Raw genomic sequence first — 6230 nt, forward strand, 5'->3', positions numbered from 1 at the left:
TTCCTTCCTTCCTTCCTTCCTTCCTTCCTTCCTTCCTTCCTTCCTTCCTTCCTTCCTCCTTCTTTCCTTCCTTCCTTCCTTCCTTCCTTTCTTTCTTTATCTCTCTCTCTCTCTTTCTCTCCTTCTCTCTTTCTTTCTTTCTTAAGACACAGTCTTACTCTGTTGCCCAGGCTGGAGTGCAGTGGCATGATTATAGCTTACTGTAGCCTCAGACTCCTAGGCTCAAGTGATCCTTTTGCCTCAGCCTCCTGAGTACCTAGGACTACAGGAGTGTGCCAGTACACTCAACTAATTTTTTTTTGACAGAGGCTTGCTCTGTCGCCCAGGTTGGAGTGCAGTGGTATGATCTTGGCTCACTGCAAGCTCCGCCTCCCAGGTTCACACCATCTTCCTGCCTCAGCCTCCAGAGTAGGTGGGACTACAGGCACCCACCACCACGCCCAGCTAATTTTTTGTATTTTTTAGTAGAGGCGGGGTTTCACCATGTTAGCCAGGATGGTCTTGATCTTCTGACCTCATGATCCACCCACCTCGGCCTCCCACACCCAACTAATTTTTAAACTTTTTGTAGACATGGAGTCTCACCATGTTGTCCAGGCTGGTCTTGAACTCCTGGGCTCAGGCAATCCTCCTGCCTGAGCCTCCCAAAGTGCTGGGATTACAGGAGTAAGTAAAAATTATATGCATAATGGTGTATTCCATTTCCACCTTTGCCAAATACATACATTTTGCATGTTGGATCACAGAACACATGCAGTTTTATTTTCTGACATAGGAATTACAATTGACAGTTGTGTTTTTTTTTTGCATCTGCCCTCACAGCATATCATCTAATCTGCATTTCTATTCTAGCAATGATTTCCCTGCACCACAATTAATATTTGTGCACCAATCTGCCCTTTTCCTGGAGGAGAGAGAAAGTGTTATATTTATCTTTATGTTCCTAGTGTGCAGCATAGTGTCTGCACACAGTAGGTCTGTGTTCTTAGTGTGCAGCATGGTGTCTGGTACACAGTAGGCACTTGATAAATGCCTGTTGAATGAGTGATTAGAAGTACAGTGTAATCAGACAAGATAAGTCTCGCCTGGAGTTTTTGCTGTTTCAGGGGCTGTTTGTACAGAGTCCAGCGTCCATGGGAGCCTTGACATTTAGCACATGGGATTAGAGGGGAGAGCCTGAAATTTGCAAGAAGCATTACCGTAGTAAGTTCTCAGTGAGACAGAATCTAGCAGCAAGACACTGGGTAGACGTGCAAAGGCATGGGGCGAGAAGAGCCACAGCTTGATGTGGAGTGGCTCAGGCCTTGAGTGGACCCGCTGAGTCACAGGCCTTGAGGATTGCTGATTGCCTAATGAGATTTCAAAGTACCCAGAGCTCCCATCACATTAAGATCTAGTTTGCCAGAGCAATTAAGAACACACACTTTGGCCAGGTGCAGTGGCTCACGCTTGTAATCCCAACACTTTGGGAGGCCGAGGTGGGTGGATCACCCGTGGTCAGGAGTTCAAGACCAGCCTGACCAATATTGTGAAACCCCCGTCTCTACTAAAATTACAAAAATTAGTCGGGCATGGTGGCATGCACCTGTAGTCCCAGCTAGTCAGGAAGCTGAGGCAGGAGAATCGCTGAAACCTGGGAGGCAGAGGTTGCAGTGAGCCAAGATCGTGCCACCGCACTCCAGCCTGGGTGACAGAGCGAGACTTTGTCAAACAAACAAACAAACAAAAAAAAAAGAACATACACTTTTTGAGGTAACTAATGATCCTTGATATGATTAATAACCCCAACCTTAATCTGCATGATTCAAATAGAACAGGTTCAAAGCAAATAGCAAAATTAAAGGCAAATTGAATTTTCATTGTCAAGGAAGTGGTCTGAGAAGGATTCTGGAAAAAGAGCAGTCTTTTCATCACACCAATTCCCCCATAAAACCAGAAGAGCAACCAAGCAGCAAAACCAAAAACCCACAGACCTTTATAATGAAACTGGAAGTTAAGCTGTCCTCACAAATCCCAAACTCCAAACAACAAAGAGCAAACCACCAACACCTACACGGCCTGCATGGTCATCAGTATCGGTGCAGTGGAAAGGTGAGGGAGGCAGTGGGACACCAGCACAGGAGACCCCCGAGGCAGTCATCAGGTATTCCCTGGAAAGCAAGACGAGCCGTTTGAGAAGAGCAGCCGAAACCAGAAGGGCGTTGCCCGGTCCCATGGTGGGTGCATGTGAGAAGTCCCTGGTAGCTCAGAGGAGGCCAGAGCTGTCTAACCCCGATGAGCTCTCTAACCAGTCCAGCCAGGGCACCCTTCAGGCACAGAACTCCACACTGAGGACAAATTGTGGGAGCACAGTCAAAACAGATCAGGATGTGCGCTGCTCAGACAGGAAAAGACAAGGTCCAGATAAAGGTGGTGGAGGGGAACAGCGTCAGGAAATCTCGGAAAGCAAGTTACACACACACACACACACACACACACACACACACACACACTGAAAAACCAGAGGGTGCTCTGTGAAGAAAGAAAATCCACCTGCCTCCTTCTAAAGTTAAGGATAACTGATTTTGCTTACAAATGAATAATAGGAAAATAAAGCCAAATTCCATAGAAAACTCTTATGAAAAAAAAAGAATAAATGCAGAATAACAATACTAAAGACATCGAAAGCACACCAGGAAAAAAAATCCATAGAAAAGATCACAACTATAACTTTCTCTTTGAAAATGAGCTAAGAGACGTTAAGAAAATTATATGACTGAACAGACATTTCTCCAAAGAAAACATACAAATGGCCAATAAGCACATAAAAATATATTCACCATCATTAGCCACGAGGGAAATGCGTGTCAAAACCACAATGAAAAACCACTTGAGTAGGCCAGGCACTGTGGCTCATGCCTGTAATCCTAGCAGTTTGGGAAGCCAAGGTGGGTGGATCAGGAGATCGAGACCTTCCTGACCAACATGGTGAAATCCCGTCTCTACTAAAAATACAAAAATTAGCAGAATGTGGTGTCGTGTGCCTGTAGTCCCAGCTACTCAGGAAGCTGAGGCAGGAGAATTGCTTGAACCCAGGAGGTGGGGGCTGCAGTGAGCCGAGATCACACCACTGCACTCCAGTCTGCATGACAGAACGAGACTTTGTCTCAAAGAAAAACAACAACAACAAAAGAAAAACCACTTGAACACTCAGTAGAATGGCTATAATAAAAGACAGATAATAACAAGTGTTGACAAGAAAGTGGAGAAATAGAAACCTTCATACACTGCTGGTGGGAATTTAAAATGGTTCAGAAACTCTGGAAAACAGCTTGGTAGTACCTCACAAAATTAAACATAGAGGACCATATGACCCAGCATTTCTACTCCCAGGTTTATACCCAAGAGAACTGAAAATATGTCTACACAAAAACTTGTACATGAGGCTGGGCACGGTGGCTCATGCCTGTAATCCCAGCACTTTGGGAAGCTGAGGCAGGAGGATCACTTGAGCCCAGGAGTTTGAGAACAGCCTGGGCAACATGGCAAGATCCCATCCTTAAAAAAATTCAAAAAAATTAGCCAGGTGTGGTGGTGTTCACCTGTAGTCCCAGCTACTTGGGAGGCTGCGGTGGGAGACTGCTTGAGCCTGGGAGGTGGAGGATGCAGTGAGCTGTGTTGTACCACTGCACTCCGGCCTAGGCAACAGAGGAAAGCTCTGTCTCAAAAAGAAACAAACAGATAACATGTACATGAATATTGATAGCAGTGTCATTAATAAAAGCTGAAAAGTGGAAAAATCCTAATGTACATCAACTAATGAATGGACAAATATTATGTCATACATGGAGTATTATTTAGCCATAAAAGGTAATAAAGTATTGATACATGTCATAACACGGATGAACCTTAAAAACATTGCGCTACATGCCAGACACAAAAGACTACATCTTGTATGATTTTATGTATATGAAATGTCTGAATAGACAAATCTATAAAGACAGAAAGTGGATTAGTGGTTGCCTTGGGAGCAGGGAAAGACATAGGTAGTAACTGCTAATTTCTAGTTTTTTCTGAGTTCTATCACCACAGTTTTGAATTTGTCTAATTCTGATTTGTGTTATTTTATCTTTTGTAATTGTCTTCCCTTAAATAAGAGCTTTTGAGAAAAAAATTTACATAGCATATAGTTCACCTATTTAAAGTGTATAATTCAATGGTTTTTGGTATATTTACAGAGTTATGTCAAAAGGACTCGGAATCCAATCTGAAGAGGTGCCATTGGTCAAATAAGGAACAACTTGAGCATCAAGAAGCATAATGAATCCATTGATTGAAATAATGAAATATTTTTAAAATTCATGAGTTTACAAGGATATAAATAAATCTCATTGGTCACCTTCAGAGGGCGATAAGGAACTGTTATGATTAACTATTACGTATAACAAATTGCCCCCAAGACGAAGCAGTGTAAACAACCATTCTATCATGCGTATGGATTCAGTATTTCAGGACTTCAGACAGGACCTGGTGGAACTGGCTCCGTGACACCTGGGACCTCAGCCGGAAAGACCAAATGGCTGGAACCGGAGTCATCTAGAGGCCACTTCACTTGCACATTTGAGTCTGGGTTGGGATGACTGAAGCCTGTGCTCAGTTGGGCTGCTAACCAGAGTGCCCATATGCAGCCTTTCTGAGGCAGTGTTCTCAGCAGAGCTGGATTTCTTACAGGGCAGCCACAGGCTCCATGAGCATGTGTCCGAGGAAACAAAGCAGAAGCTGTGTGGCTTTTTTTTTTTTTTTTTTTTTTGAGACAGAGTCTTGTTCTGTCGCCCAGGCTGGAGTGCAGTGGCGCAATCTTGGCTCATTGCAATCTCTGCCTCCTGGGTTCAAGCGATTCTCCTGCCTCAGCCTCCTGAGTAGCTGGGATTACAGGTGTCCACCACCATGCCCGGCTAATTTTTGTATTTTTAGTAAAGACGGGGTTTCACTATGTTGGCCAGGCTGGTCTCAAATTCCTGACCTCAGGCGATCTGCCCACCTCGGCCTCCCAAAGTGCTGGGATTACAGGCAGGAGTCACCGCACCTGGCACAAATTGTCATTTTTAATGCTCTCCCATGCCCCCCAGATTCAACAAGCCGGATGTAGACCCCATCTCTTGCAGGCAAAAGCGCTGCAGAATTTGCAGTCAAGTGTTACAACCACCACAGGAACACATTCACTTTAAAAACTGGGTGATTAAAGCAAAGAAAATCAAGTTTTTTTTGATGTGAGCTGTACCACAGAGAAATCAAATACAGGATGAAGGGCAGAAATGCTTACTAAAAGTATTTTAACTAAAGGATGAAAAATAAATGGTGACATTAGAATATCGTCATTTTGCAGACCACATAAATTTAGCCACTGAACTGATGAAAGGACACAGCACTACCTGGAAGCTTGCCAAAGAGACTGAACACGAATCTAGGGATAGAACAGGAGTCTGACGCAGACTCTGGCCCCAGCTTCCAAGTTGCAAGAAAGACAGAGGAACATGTTGAATTGCACCATAAGCCTGCAGTCACCTCAGAGCCAGACTCTGAGATTTTCTACACATCAAATACCCCAGGTTCTTCAGCAGGCAAACTGCAAGGAATGGAGAGAAGCCTATATATTATAATAAACTTAAAAGACATAAAGTAGAAAAATTGGGGGGAGGTGAAGACTAAACTGAAGTGTCTAGTCATTCACATTTGGGTCCTAAAACCACAAAGAAACAAGAAAGTCACTACAGTAAAAGGACAATGGTTCCTTTTTGGGGTAGGGAGGGAGTTGAGGCTGGAACAGCACAGTGGAGGGTTCTGGGTTGACTGGATCTTTTGGTTACATGGGCGTTCACCTTATTATGACTCATTAAGTTCTACTTTCATTTTGGAAGGTTTCTATATGTTTTATTTTACAATAAAAATTAAAAAAAAAAGAGGAGCAGAGAAATACAGAAAGAAAGTGATTTTGATGATGGTGGTGGTGATTGTGGCAGTGGTAGTGATGGTGGTGATGGCAGTGGTGATGGTATTGGTGGTGGGAGTGGTGGTGGTGGTGATGGTGGTGGTGGTGGTAACAGTGGTGGAAGTGATATGGTAATGGTGGGGGTGGTGATGGTGGTGATGGTGCTGGTGGTAATGGTGGTGGTAGTGATATGGTGGGGATGGTGATGGTGGTGATGGTGGTGATGGTAGTGGTGGTCGTAATGGTGGTGGTAGTGACACGG

The 6230-nt window shown here is 44.1% G+C and overlaps 1 long non-coding RNA gene across 3 annotated transcripts in view; it reads left to right on the forward strand.

The window, feature by feature from the left end:
- The window catches only part of LOC111552201, an 8057-nt gene extending 3686 nt beyond the window's left edge, over nucleotides 1-4371 (forward strand). For all 3 annotated transcript variants that reach the window (XR_002734584.1, XR_002734582.1, XR_002734583.1), the window contains exon 3: nucleotides 4218-4371. This is a non-coding gene — a long non-coding RNA (uncharacterized LOC111552201). The remainder of the gene's footprint in view (nucleotides 1-4217) is intronic.
- Nucleotides 4372-6230: the final 1859 nt, after the last annotated feature.

This window comes from Piliocolobus tephrosceles, chromosome 3 (genome assembly GCF_002776525.5).
Source record: "Piliocolobus tephrosceles isolate RC106 chromosome 3, ASM277652v3, whole genome shotgun sequence".
Taxonomy (NCBI): Eukaryota; Metazoa; Chordata; class Mammalia; order Primates; family Cercopithecidae; genus Piliocolobus; species Piliocolobus tephrosceles.